Below are 15,147 nucleotides of genomic sequence, written 5' to 3'. Positions count from 1 at the left end.
ACATTGGAGTATTAAAACTAAGAACTTTTGGGGGGCTTCCCTGGTGGCACAGTGGTTAAGAAACCACCTGCCAATGCAGGGGACACGGGTTTGAGCCCTGGTCCGGGAAGATCCCACATGCCATGGAGCAACTAAGCCCGTGCGCCACAACTACTGAGCCTGTGCTCTAGAGCCGCGAGCCACAACTACTGAGCCCACGTGCCACAACTACTGAAGCCCACGCGCCTAGACCCCATGCTCCGCAACAAGAGAAGCCACCGCAATGAGAAGCCTGCGCACTGCAACGAAGAGTAGCCCCCGCTCGCAGCAACTAGAGAAAAGCCTGCGTGCAGCAACAAAGATCCAACGCAGCCAAAAATAAATAAAATAAAATAAAACTAAGAAATTTCCCCTCAAAGGACATCCTTAAAAGAATGAAGAGGAACTCAGAATTGGAGGAGATATTTGCAACACATACACTTGATAAAGGATGCATATAAAAAACGTCCTCTTATAATGGATAAACTGTGGTATACTTATCCAACGGAGTACTAGTCAGCAATAAAAAGAAATGAATTACTGACACATGCAACAACATGGAGGAGTACAGTATGCTGAGTGAAAGAAGTCACAAAAGAGCACATACTGTATGATTCTAGTTATATGAAATTCTGAAACAGGGTAAAGCTAATCTACAGCAGGGAAGAAATAAATCAGAACTGTCATTGCCCCCAGGAAAGTGGAAATGTAGAATGACTGGGAGGTGGCATTGAAAAACTCCTTTGCTCAAAACTCAGCAAATCTACACTGAAGATTTGTGCATTTAATGTAAGTTTTACATTACACTAATTTGATGTAAGTTTTACATCAAAACAAACCTTAAATACTGAATTCTAATTAATTACATATATGCTGAAGTATTTAGAGGACATGTATTGCTATCTGCAATTAACTTTGAAATGCAACAACATGAAGATGGATAAAGGGAAGGATAGAAATGTAATAAAGCAGGTTCTGTAGAATATTAATGGTAGAATCTGCGTGGCAGGTTTACTTGTGTTTACTGTAAAATTCCTTAAACTTTACTAAATATTTGAAATTCTTTATAATCAAATGTTAGGAAAAATCAAATAAAAAACTCAGAAAAATGGGCAAAGAATTGAACAGAAATTTCATAAAGGTATTTCTAAATAACCAGTAAACATATGACTAGGTGCTCAAATTCATTAATCAGGGACATGCAAATTAAAATCACAGGAGACATAATTATCAGCCACCAAAATGGCCAAAATGAAAAAAGATGGGAAATACCCAGAGTTAATGAGACTGTGGAACAACTGGAACTCTCAGATGTTGCTGATCAGAGTGTAAATCGGTGCGAACACTTTGGAAAACTGCTTTAAAATATCTACTAAATTTGGACATGGCACAACTATGATCCAACAATTCCACTTCTGGGTATATACCCAACATGGCTTGTGTACTTATCTGTAGGTGTGAATATTTCAATAAATAGCACTGTCTGCCAGAGAGTGGCAATAAGGAGCCACAGAAGGATTTGACATTTCAGAGACTTCAGAAGGATTTGAGAGACATGATCAGATTTGCATTAGGAAGATTAATCCTTGGCTTTGTAGAGGATGGCAAGGAGAGGAGTTAAGGGGCTGTTTGTAGAAGTAATCCAGCAATTACGAAGTCCCGAAATAAAGTAAGGGAGATAGGGATGAAGAGGACAGAGTATAGTTCCTATTTGGAGAGCAAACACAGAACTTGGGCAGGTCACTAAATTCCCCTGTGCTTCTGGTTTCTTCACTTGAAAAATATTAACAGTACCTACTTCATTGATGATTATTTTGATGATTTAATGAGTTAAGGCACAGGAGGATTAGCGATTGTTTAAAAAAAAGCAATTTTAATTTAATTCTCACTGCACACTATGCAGAGCAAGACGTAGGTATGGAGATGAGAAAGCATTTAGAGAAATATTTTAATTTGGCAAAGTTCATGGAAGCCTGCTTTCTCCAAAGCACAGGTAAAATCAGCTCTCTGCCCAGGACTGGGTCAGTTTGGGGACACAGGGTAGAATGCTGAGCTTAGGAATGAGACAGGTCATGTCAGAATCTGGGCGTGAAATGGTCCTAAAATGCCACGGGTGAAGAGCTGGGATTCTACTCAGGTAGCCCGAGCTCCTGCACTAGGACCGGGGTGGGGGAAGCGTAAGCATTTCCCCTCCTGCTCCCCACCTTCTCCTGTGAGATATGGGGCAGCTAAATGGGGCAGGGATTCAGGCTGAGGAGGTGAAGTTGGGGCCGGAAAAGATGCCAACGGGACGCGAGCTTTCCCGTGTTTAGCCAATTGGGTGCGCCCAGGACCGCCTCCATCTGGTGATTGGCAGACCGCGTCCCCCAGGGCTCTCGCGGCCTGTGGGGGCTTGTCAGAACTCTCGCGAGGGTGCAGGTCTTACTCCGGTCCTTGGGCACTTGGTTTCGCTGCCGAGGGGGTGTTTGCCCACTTCCGGTACCTCGGACCCCTGGTAGCCTCCGTCCGCTCCCAACCTGGGCCGAGGGGCGTCGAGGGACAGTGGGCGCGGCCTGGGCGTTTGACTAGCCGCAGGCAGGTAGCTGCCTGTCTCGAACCCCGGACCCGCGGTGCCCGAGGCGGAGGTGAGGCGGGTCCCGGGCCGTGGGGTCTCTTAGACCCCGAGCTCGGGCTTTTCCTCGCGTTCCCCTGCCTTCTCCTCCGCCGGGCGGAGATTCGCGGTCCGCGCGGCTCTGCTGCCGCTTGGCAGGAGGAACCCAAGGTAGTAAAGCGCGATCTGATTGGGCCTTGCCGGGTACTGACGCTCGCCCCATCTGTGTTGAACGGTTTGCAACCTTGGAAGGGACATTTGAATTAAAAATAGTGGGCGAGTTTGTGGTTCTATGGTTAACGCACTTTTGAGTGCACGCAGTACGGTGAGATACAATGCTCAGAGAAATGAACCGCCTTGCTTAAGTGGTCGGTTCTTGTCCCAGCCTGTTTCTAGCTCGTGCTTACTCGGCTGCTATACAGATAGTTAAGGCAGCGTAAGGTCACATCTATATTTTTAAGTTCATTTCTAATGCAGACACTTAAAAGCAGCCCTATTCACCTCCTAAAAAGGTAATGCAGATTCCTCCAGTAAAGGAGCGTGTATGTATTGAATTCTTGCGCATGGCAAACAACAAAAAGTTATCTTAAAGTAGTTTATACTTAATACTAAAAGTCTTGAGCCTGAGTCTGTATTTTCACTGAAGAAAAAGCACTGCCAAGAAGGGGGGGAAAGGCAGACGGGGATTGCGAAGAAAATACTTAGACCTGTAGATACCTGAATTTTCATGTACCACTGTGAAACTTGGTAGAAAATAACAAGTGTTGGCGAGGAGCAGGAGAAACAAACCCTTGTGCGTTGCTGGTGGATGTAAAATGGTGTAGCTGCCGTGGAACAGTTTGCTCCTCAAAAAAGGAGTTACCATATGATCCGGCAACTCTGCTTCTTGGTATATAACCAAAATTGAAAGCAGACTGGAGACAACAGCATCCATTCTCTTGTTATATATTTGGAAGTAAACTATTTTGGTATCTTGCATTTGGCCTATCAATCAATCAACAGAAAAAAGATCATTTTGAACTAGCTCATTCTAAATATACAGCCAAGACAAGTGGCAGCTTCCATAATGTCATTAGGATGTATTTTTATCTTAGGTTCTTTGGCGGGGGGGAGGGTAGGGGTAAATGCTCCCTGCACGTAGTTACTGTAATGTATTTCAAAGATTATTTGCACTCTTCTGTTATAATTTTGACTAAGTTTTCATGTGTGGCTTTTGAAATCAGAGTGATTGTTGCACGGATATTATAACACGTTTCAGCTGGCCACAACAGTGCTTTCAAGGCTGCCAGCTATCTTTGTGAGTAGATATGACAGTTTTTTTAACCATAAAAATGAGTGACCGTAATTTAGAGCAAAGAATGCACATTAAACTTTGTGTAAAGTTAAGTAAATCTGCAAGCGAGACACTTGAAATGTTATATGTAGTTTATGGTGAAGTAATGTCAAGAGCAAGAGTCTTTAGCATAAAAGGTTCAAAGAAGGCAGAGATGATACCCACGATGATGCAGGAAGTGGCTGGCCAGTCACCACAGGACACATGAAAATTTGAGAGGGCTGGAATTTGGTTTGCTTAAATAACCAACTGACTAAGAAAAAAACGGGTAAAAATTTAGACAAACTCATTCTGAAAGAAAACTTGCACCTGAAGAAATTTTCTGGCAAGATGATCTCTCCTGCTGTTGTGGTCAATGATCCTGTAGAGGCCAAACCAAAACAGAGCTGCACAGGAACCTGCCACTTGGATGCATATTCAGGGCAGTCCTACAATTTTGTTTCATTGGTCCTGGAGAAACTAAAATGAGCTGAGCTTCTTCAGACATTTTTCATTGGCTCTGTAGATTTAAGCCACTTACAGTGATTTAAGCAGAGTGAAACCTGTAGAGTTGAGTGTGCAAGTAGATAGCATGGAGCTAGAAGTCTATTAGGAGGAACCTAGCAAACCATTAGCTCGGAATGAGGAACTCAACATGGGAGCATCTCTATCTTATTTCAAGTTGAGTTCATCTGAATAATCAGGTTACCTGCAGGCTGGGAGTTAAACCTTAAACAGGGAGCTAGAGATCAATGTAACTATGTGGAAACATCTTAAAAAATAGTGGCCACTTTTAGGCAGAAATATTCAGACTTGTAATAATGAAACTTTTTTGTTGGGGGAGACGTTGGAAACAGGTATTCAAGTCTGTTAGCAAGAAGGAAATAGAAGAGGCTGCAAGGAATGGTGGGCAGTTTATGACACTTTCCTCTTCTACCCCCCCCTCCCCCAAGCCCCCAATCAGGACCTGATTTTGGTCAAAAGTTAATGAAACCTTCTATTCGTTATGTAAATTCCGATTTTAAATAAATTTTCAGATATAAACTGTTCAGGTCTGCAACTTGGTATGAAAGGTAGACAAATAGGGCTCAGTTTTGATCCTAACTTCTTTCATCAGAATGAGATTCCATAGGTTGAGAAGAGTTTCAAAAGGCAATACTATAAATAGCAACATGTAAACAACACACAATCTTTTCAACAAGGACTGAGATTTGACCTTCAGGTTTTCCATGTTTTATTTGACTGAGTGTGATGGTCCCATAAGAATACTGAGTTCAACAGTGTGAATTTCTTATTCAGAAACTTGGGTCGTTGCCCTAGTTTCCTTAACAGTCTCTAGCATGAAGCTGCCATTATTCAGTATCAGTATTGTCATAACCTAGATATTCAGTACATCAAAATTCCAATGTATGGATGACAAGTCAGAGCCCTGTGGTAGTGACCCTGAGAAAACTAGTTCTATTATACTGTTTTTTTTAAACCTCCCAGAAATTCAGTTTTACATTTTGTGGAAACATGAGCCAAGTCTTTGTTACCTCTGGGACACTGCTAGCCAAAGCTGTATGGCCTACAAGGCAAAAGTTATATAACCAACATAATTTTTTCCTATTGTTTTAGTTTCCGTTACCAAATTTTTACAACTTGGATGGTGTTTTGTACTGTGTAATGAAATTTATTAAAAGTATACATAAATGACATTCCAATAAATCATACATTGATTTCTTTTATTTGTTTTGATAATCTGTATTTTATTATGAAGTATTTGCTAATCCTCCATATTTTAGCCACATGCTGATATCTCTTGTGATTCAAATCTAAATAAATTTTAACTTAATTGCCATACCTCTGAAAATTTTTAAATTGACTAATAGTTAAGATCTACCCTCACCTACCCACCAGTAAGGTATTAGTGAAAACACAGTGTAGGAGGTGGTGTGGTGAGGTTCCAGCTCTGGCTGTATTTGTGATCTTAAGCTTTCCATCAGTATTGGATACCTGAGGCTCCTGTAACAGATTACTGCAAACTTGGTAGCTTACTGAAACAACAGAAATTTATTCTCTCACAATTCTGTGGGCCAGAAGTCAGAAATCAGCTCCATTGGATCAAATCAAGTGTATGCTCCCCCAGGAGGCTCTGGGGGGCTGGGAATCAGCATGTTCCTCACACCTTCCAGCTTCTGGTGGCTGCCAACATCCCTCAGCTAGAAGCTGCATCACTCCAATCTCAAGGCCAACATTAAATCTGCTTCTTCACATGGCCTCCTCCTCTGTTCACGGAATCTCCTGCCTGCCTCTTATAAAGGCACTTGTGATTGGATTTAGGCCCCACAGAGATGATCCAGGATAGTTTCCCCATCTCAAGACCCTTAACCTAATCACACCTGCAGTGACCCTCTTTCAAATACGGTAACATTTACAGAACCTGATCTCTTTGGGGCCATTAGCCTACTACACCATCTCTCTAGGTTTTCCTTCTGTCTTCACCATATAACCTCTAGAACAGTACTGCCAATAAACTTTCTGCAGCAATGGAAATGTCCTGTATCTGCTGTCCAGTACAGTAGCCCCTAGCCACAGGTGGGGCTACTGAGCACTTGAAACGGGGCTAATGCAACTGGGGGCCTGATTTTTTAATTTTAGTTTTGACTTAAATAGCCACGTGTGACTAAGAGCTGTCCTACTGGGCAGTGCAGTTCTAGTGTTTCTATAGTTCTAAACTCTGGACTCCGAAGCAACTAAAAAGTTGTTCTGTCTTTCCTCCAAAGTTTTACCCCCTGGCTATAAAACTGCTCACATCTTTCACCTGCTATTGTTTAGTCTAGTGGACCTCAAGCTTTTTAGCCAAAAGCCTTGTTACTTAAAAAAAAAAAAATATATATATATATATATATACACACATATTTGGAAAACCAAAGTATGAACAAGACTGTAACTGGTTGAAGTTGGTTAGTGGGAGAGGGAGGATCTGTGGCAGACCCAGGGTCTCCACCTGTCTACCCAGCCCAAGTAACTCCTCAAGGGGCAAAGAACCAACACCAGGACTCAGTGGAGTGGAGCCATTTGTGAAACCAGTGGTTATCCTTGGGATCTTTGCTAGAGCCTTCAGACTTTTGTAGTTAGCATTTGAAGTCACCTCATCTAGGCTTTTAGCCTAGCGAATACCCTCTCCGCCAGCACACTGCTAACCAGTCACAGCACTCAATTAAGAAAGCATCACAAGCCTTTACACTGGAGGCCTCCGTCAGTGGACCAGTCGCAATCACATCCACTGATCTGCTTTGTTCATGGATGTGTTCACCTAGAATAGTACCTGGCCCTAGTAGGTACTCTCATCATTTTTTATGAACATTAAAGCCAGCATTTTAGTACCATATAAATATCAAATATCAGTATTTTCATTTTGATTCAATATTACAATGATCATACGGTATTGTCAAAATGGCCCTATAGCACTACTAAGTGCTTACTACTCACCAGGGTTTTTTTTAGTAACTCATTATTATCAACTTACAGATAAAGAAACTTTAGAGGTAACTGGTCTAAGATCATATAGGGTGGGGATCTGAATCTAGGCTCTTATTATGCCACTCCTAAGTAAGCCACCCACTTGAATGCAATTTATAATTCATTCCAACACAATTAACGATAGTACTAAACTTAATTATAAATGATACTGCTCCTTGTACTATAATCATGGGTTTAGGGCTCAAGTTAAATATCTGAGAACCTATAGTATGCCAGGCACTTGGTTAGACCCCAGGAATATAGTGGGAACCAAGAGGGACTTTATGGGCAGGGGCAATTAGGCAAGCTCACAAGCAACTACAAAATGTGCTTCCAAGTATGATAAGGCCATTACAGGGTGCTACAGAAATCCATAACAAGAGCACTTGGGAGGAAAGATAGTGCTTATAGAAACGTGGGAAAGTGTATGGGTGCATTCTAGGTTAAGTTACAGCATTGAGAGGCCTGAGAGGCCAGAAAGCAAGCTGCCATCTTAGAATGGTCTAATATATCCACCTTAGCCCTGCACACAAACTGTTGTCAAATCCTCCCGTAAGGTCACTTCTCTGCATCTTCACCTCGCTTTCCCCCCAAACCTTTAAACACATCCCTCCCCAGGGCCTTTGCACTTACTTTTCCTCTGCCTGAAATGCTCTTCACCCAAATATATACAGTTGACCTTGCACAATGCAAGGGTTAATCTGAATAATTTACAGATGGCCCTCCATGGACCATGTAGTACTGTAGTACTTACTATTGAAAAATATCTGTGTATGAGTGGACCCATGAAGTTCAAACCCATGTTGCTCAAGGATCAACTGTATATAACCACGTTATCTCCCGCAGCTCTTTCAGGTCTTCTGTAGTTAGTCATTCTCCGACCAGCTCTATCTGAAATTATCATGTCCTCCACTCACAGTGCATATACACGCCCTTCCTATTCCCCTTACCTTGTTTTCCCTCTAGCAATTACGCTAACATTTGTTCCATAAATTTCCTATATTAGGAAGCTAGATTTTACAAAATAATATGGAATATAAAAAGAAATGAAGTTTAAACAGAGGCTAAAACAATATTTTGAAATAAGCATTAAAAATGAACCCAAGGTGAATACCTTTAAGACTTCTGGAAAATGAGGTATTTGTAAACATTCAGAGCTGATCAACAGGAGAACTCCTAGCACACACTGGGCTGTTAATCTTGCTACACTGACACATTTCTTCCCATATGAATACTTTCCCATCACCTCCAATACTTTCAAATTCTAACTATCTAGCATCATTGCGTCCTTTAAATTCCTTTTTACAGCTCATTATGCTACATTCATCAGAAGCATTTAACATGCTGATGGATGCTCCTTTTGTGCCAAATTTTGACTTCTTTTAGGTTCAATGTAATTATATACTATAAAGAGCTTATATTCTCAACAATAAGTCTCTGGTCCTTAACACTCCCCCCCCCCTCCGCCCCCAAACTGACCTAATCCCCATCTGAATACTTCTACCGTTTAACCAGGACACTAAATCTCAAGAGAAGTGACTTTTCATAGTTTACATAGCCAAAAAGGTACATATGAGGCTCCTTGTTCAGGGCTATGCATATGTGATGGTATCTCAATTTACTACCTGAACTACTGCTTCATCTGTAATTTTACAGTATCCACTTCACAGAGTTGTGAGAATTAAACCACCAGCACTATCCCACTGCCCTAAACTCCTAAGCCAGTGCAGATACGTGGTTGCTACAAGTTATGTGAGAATAGTTGACCTCACTGGAGGCACTTGTGTGTTGTAAACTGCAGAGTGATAGTTGGTGTAAGTCAGTTAAAATACCAGTGTCAGGGCATTCCAGCTTCATTGGCTTGTACCTGTAGTCTTCAACCTATAAAGAAAAGTTTTAAAATTACCTTTCTGAACAAATAGAGAAAAACAAACCAAAAAAACCTTTGAGGTCCATTCTTTTCAGTTTGTCTCAAAGGATATCCAGAAAAAGCCTTTTGTACACCTGTTCCATCATCTAGATTTTTTTCCACCTTCAGAGATGGAATATCCACAATATCCAAATTCCCTTCTCTATTTGAAAACACTGGATGGTATCCCCAGAGGAGTCTAAAAAGCAGGCCTGAAGGTACCGTCAAACCTAAGGTTAAGTTTATCACTTTGCTATTAACTATACAAATATCACTAAGGTGCTAAAACTGAAAGAAAATCTTGTGGTTCAGCTGTGACTCCAGACAGGATCCAAAGAGGAGTTCTACAATCTCTTCTCTGGGTTTTATGGAGACTTTCTTTACCCTTCTGTGTTAGCCTCTTAAGGCACTGCGTCAACCTTAAAAGGGCACAGGAAAGGGCGATTTGGTTTTTCACAGGGTTCTCTACGATTTCCTGCGTTCCTCTCTCGTCAGTGTCCGTGGACCTCAGCAGTTTCTTTAACCGAGTCTGAAAACCCACTAGAAGCAGCTGTTCTGCTTGTGAACGTCCGTTTCCTTTGTTAAAGGAGAGCCGGATTCGGGCCTTTGCACCAAACACGTGCTTGGGAACCCTCCGGTCGCCATTGGCCACGTGCTCGGGCCCGGGTTATTTCACCTCACTCAAGGACGGGGACATACTTGCGTTTAGAAGTCAGGCCGCTGCACCCGCAGTCGTTGGAGACAAAGTCCCCAAGCTCACGGTCGGTCCGAGACCCGCTGTTGACGCCGCAGGGTGGGCCCTGGGGAAGCAAAGCGCAAACTTGTTACCGCGCCCGGGCCTGGCCCCCGGAAAGCCTCGGGGCGGCTCGGCGCGGCGTGTGTGCCTAGCGCGGCCCCGGGACGGGCACGGTCGCCCGCCCCACCCCGGGCCGCCGAGGGCTGCTCTACCCCTGCGTTCTGGCCGCCGGGAACAGTGGAGCTCCGGGCGGGCAAAGCTCGAGGGGACAAGGGGCAAGCCCAGCACCACCCGGGCCCGCGGACCGGCCGAGTGGCGCCCCCAACACCGCGCTGACCCACACTCACCGCTCAATTCATCAAGACTGAGGGCGGTGCGGACGTGCGGCGCCGAGACACTGCAGTCAGGGCCGGGCGGGGCGGGAGGAGGAGAAGGAGGGGGTAGGGGCGGGGCGGGAGGAAGAGAAGGAGGGGGTAGGGGCGGGGCGGGCAGCCAATCCCCGGGAAGTCTCCGGAGGTGGGTGGTGCGGGTCCGGCCATTGGTGCCCGCGGTCCCTGGTCGGTCGGGGTCTTTCTGCTCTTTCCGTGGCGGGAGCATGAGCTAAGCCTACGCGGAACAAGCTTCTCGGAAGCCCCAGGAGTCTTGACGCCTCCCCAGGCTTTGGCGCTCGTGGATCTGGTTCTCTGAGGCCAACGTGCCTTCCTCTGGCCTCTCCTTAGGAGGCTCTAGCCGTTACCCCAGGGCTGAGCCAGGACCCAAGAGATTCCCCTTCTTACGACTACTCAAGTTCAGTATGTGTTTAGAACCTGTCCTGCTAAACTGTAAGCTTAAAGAGAGGCTCGGACCACGTCTTCTTGAACGTTCACCCCATGGTCCCTCCTAAACCTGGGAGGACCAGCCTCCTTTCTTCATGCTCTCTGTTCATTCATTCGCAGGGTTCAATAAGTAGATTGGGGGGGGGCGGTGGGAGTGGCGCGGGGGGGCTATGTTGGGGGTGAGGTGGGTGGTAGGGAGGGAGGCACTATAATCCTTCCCGAGGTGACGGACTCAAACTTGGCAAACGATTAAGTGGGTTTAAATTGGAGTATGTGCTAAAGTGAGAACTTCTATTCCTATTCTAAGAGTTTACCTTCTGTTAACAAATTTAATCCTCAAAATATTTTTAATCATCCCCAGATTATAAGTGGGGAAGCCAAGACATGTCGAGTAACTTTCCAAAGTCACAGAGAAGCTAACAAGTGGTGGATTTGGGATTTGAACCCAAACAGTTTGAAGGCAGAGCCCCTCAAAACGCTGTACTACATTACTCTCCTCAGGTGGGTGGAGTCGGGAGCGAAGGGAAACAAGTGGCCTGCGTTTGATTGGCTGATCAAGGTAGGCATCTCCAGTGGAGTTGGGGGTCTACAGGCACAAAGAACAGCTTATGGTAGAGCCCGGAGGTAGAATGGAAAGCGCTTGACCTGTTAAGGAACCCAGAGTGTAAATGGAACTTAAGGATGTAGGAGCAGAGTGGCCTGAGAAGAGATTGGGGCTAGACCATGCAGGAGGCCCTGGTGGTGGAGTTTGTGTTTTATGCTGAGAACGATGGAAAGCTGTTCAAGCATTTTATTTTATTTATTTTTTATTAATTTTTTATTGGAGTATAGTTAGTTTACAATGTTGTGTTAGTTTCTGTTGTACAGCAAAGTGAATTAGTTATACATATACATATATCCACTCCTTTTTAGATTCTTTTCCTGTATAGGTCATTACAGAGTATTGCATAGAGTTCCCTGTGCTATACAGTAGGTCCTTATTAGTTATCTATTTTATATATAGTAGTGTGTAGATGTTCAAGCATTTTAAAATGGAGGATGATAGGACCTGATGCAAGCTGTGGTTTAAAGATGTGATTAAGATGATTTGAGGAAAAGAAATGTAATAAAATTTATCAATAAATCCTAGCAGCCAGTCACTACCTTGCAGATATTCATAAGATCATAGTAAAATGGGTTAAGGTGGCAGAGGGAACACCCGTTCACTGTCCCTTCATCTTTCTTCTCTCAGAGTCTTCCAAACAGAGACTCTGTAGCAGGGAGCAGGGTCTGGATTGCCAAGCTGAGATTTAACAACATGACCCTGGCTGTAGGAAGAACTTGGTTAAGAGCAGGCAAGGCTATAAGTGACCTGATAGATCACTAGGAGATGGATCCAGTTACCAGAAGTGGGCAGCAGGTCTCAGCCAAATTTGGAAGATGAGGTGGAGAAGATTGGTTCTGATGCCCAGCAACTCCCCTACATAAAATGAAGATAGTTTTAGTTACTTAGAAATGATGGGTCAACCCACAGAAAGGCTCCCTGAGATCCATGGACTCAAACATAAAAATGGACAATTGCCTGCACTCTCTATGCAGCCACCAAGCCCTCTGGACAAAAAGCTGCTGGGAAGTGATCTGGGAGCAGTTTAACACTGCTTTTCTCTTCCCTCTTTGGGATGGAATATATATCACACGTTCCTCTTCTTTTTTACTGCCTTGCACAGAAACACGGATTTATCCTAGTATCTTCCTCAGACCTTTTTTTAAAAAAAAATTTTCTGGGTGCGCCACGTGGCATGTGAGATCCTAGTTCCCTGACCAGGGATTGAACCCGCGCCCCCTGCAATGGAAGCATGGAGTCTTAACCACTGGACTGCCTGGGAAGTCCCCTTCCTCAGACCTTTTTTAATCCACTTTTTTTTTTCCCAATGTAGAAAAGTCCTAATAATAAACCTGAAGCTCTCTTAGTCCCATTTTTGTGGTAAAGCCCAGCTCGTTCATAGTTGATAAATGTCAGAAGAGAGGCTGACATCCATGTATAAAGAAAGAAGTGGTACATGTTAAAAGTGAGATGGATTTAACCAGCAACATGAAAATGACTTGCAATGTATGTTTGTAATATTTTTGTATTTGTTTTGATATTTGTAATTTTTTAATAATTTATTGTTGTTCATTCATTTATTCATTGTTTATATCCCATTTTAGTCCAAAAACAATATGAATGTAGTTTATAAGACTATATTACAATGATATTTTAAAAACAGTGAGGATATTGGATTGCAGGAAAAATAAGATAAAGTCTGGGGCTAGTACACAAAATATAACCCATGAAGCGCTGTACACTTGCTGAAAGAAGGCCAAAAATTTTGCTCTGAGCTGCTTAGCAGTCAATGCGAAAATCAGAAAATGGAAACAAATCAGACACTCAAGAGAAGCACAAAGATTCCTGAAGGAAATTTCCTCCACGGATCTTCATAAAGAGGGCACTGCAACCAACTTCCTCCATATCAATAACCTAAAAAAATGTTTGTAATTCACATGTCCGAGATTTCTGACACCCAGGCAGAGGATTTCCTAGTCAAGGTGATGTCACATACTTAAACTCACTTAAAACAATTTTTCCCCAAGTCCTAATTATCATGTGGCAAGATGGTTATCAGTCAGGCCAGGTGACATTTGAGAAGGAAACTGCATCTGATTATGAAGCCGATAGGCCACACTCTATAAAAATACTGAAATCAGTGATCAAAAACAAGTAGTATGCTCCCATAAGAAAGGTGTGGCAATTTGGGTTAATTCCCTGGTCAAAGATTCAGCATTAAGTTGTGTGTGTGTGTGTGTGTGTGTGTGTGTGTGTGTGTGTGCAGTATTAGATTTTTAAGACAACTAAATCTCTAACAAGATTATAAAATTAGGAAGTTCTCAACAATAAAATTCTAAGTCCAGCACAGCACATCAAAGTACAAACTTGTTTTGATGTGAAGTTAATTCATTGCTTAGAGTAAATATCAACTGAATATTCAGTTAACAAGAATTTTATCCTCTTAGAACTTAAAGTGGCCTTTAAAAATTTTTTTTATTCATTTATTTATTGGCTGCATTGGGTCTTCGTTGCTGCGCGCGGGCTTTCTCTAGCTGCGGCGAGCGGGGGCTACTCTTCATTGTGGTGCAGGGGCTTCTCATTGCTGTGGCTTCTCTTGTTGTGGAGCACGGGCTCTAGGTGCATGGGCTCCAGTAGTTGTGTCACACGGGCTCAGTAGTTGTGGCGCGTGGGCTTAGCTGCTCTGTGGCATGTGGGATCTTCCCGGACCAGGGCTCGAACCCGTGTCCCTTGAATTGGCAGGTGGATTCTTAACCACTGTGCCACCAGGGAAGTCCTGCTTTTCTCTTTTTTAAAAATGACCAAGGAACTTTGAGCTCAGTGCCTTTCTAGTCTGTCCATTAATTTCTCTGAGTTTATGGAATTATTCTCAATTCTCCCTCTGACCTTTTCCTGTTGAAAAGCTAAAAAGTAAGAACCTGCTTCTAATATTTGCCCTTCAATCTCACCCTAACACTGCAGGTACAACTGAAATTTTTGGAATCAAAACACATTAAAATAATCAAGAAGCCCTGAGTTCCTTCATTCTTAAATTTTTATCATGAAAATTCCCAAATATGCTCAATGATAAAATTCAACAAGTCCCTGTGTATTTATCTTCCAGTTAACAGCTATCAACCAAAACCAGCATTTATTTTGCATACTTGTTCCATCTATCTACCTTTTTTCTTGAAGTATTTTAAAGAAAACCCCCAGATACCATGTTATTTCACCCCTCAATATTTCAGTATTAATCTCAAAAGACATAATCGTACCTGACAACAATGCCAGCATGATTGTTAAGAAAGTAAACAATAATTCCAAATTCATATTCGACTTCCCCCATTGTCTAAAAATGTCTGTTTTACAGTTTGTTTGAATCAAGATTCAAACAAGGTTTACTTATTGTATTTAGTTATGTCTTCAAAGCTTAAGCCTCTTCCGGTGTAGAAAAAAATGTCCTCCTTTTTTCTTTTCTTTTTTTTTTTTATTCCAACACCTTTAACTTTTTAAATAACAGTTTTGGAGATATAATTCAGATACCATAAAATTCACCCTTTTAAAGTGTGCAATTCAGTATTTTTTAGTATATTCATAGAGTTGTACAATCATCACCATTATCTAATTTCAGAACATTTTCATCGCTCCAAAAAGAAACTCTCACCCACTAGCAGCCACTCCCTACCTCTCTCCTCCCCACA

General features: G+C 42.8%; 1 long non-coding RNA gene and 1 other non-coding gene across 2 annotated transcripts; both read right to left on the bottom strand.

Moving 5' to 3' along the window:
- Positions 1 to 8,923: 8,923 nt before the first annotated feature.
- On the bottom strand, positions 8,924 to 10,464 carry LOC133092151 (uncharacterized). Its single transcript, XR_009701028.1, has 3 exons — positions 10,417 to 10,464; positions 10,033 to 10,133; positions 8,924 to 9,305 (listed from the first exon to the last, which is right to left on the bottom strand). It is a non-coding gene; the product is annotated as an uncharacterized LOC133092151 (long non-coding RNA).
- Positions 9,644 to 9,765, bottom strand: LOC133092825 (small nucleolar RNA SNORA26). The gene has a single exon (XR_009701180.1). It is a non-coding gene; the product is annotated as a small nucleolar RNA SNORA26 (small nucleolar RNA).
- Positions 10,465 to 15,147: the final 4,683 nt, after the last annotated feature.

The sequence above is a fragment of the Eubalaena glacialis genome, chromosome 5 (genome assembly GCF_028564815.1).
Source record: "Eubalaena glacialis isolate mEubGla1 chromosome 5, mEubGla1.1.hap2.+ XY, whole genome shotgun sequence".
In the NCBI taxonomy this organism is placed as follows: Eukaryota; Metazoa; Chordata; class Mammalia; order Artiodactyla; family Balaenidae; genus Eubalaena; species Eubalaena glacialis.
This window is presented reverse-complemented; position numbering and strand designations above follow the sequence as displayed.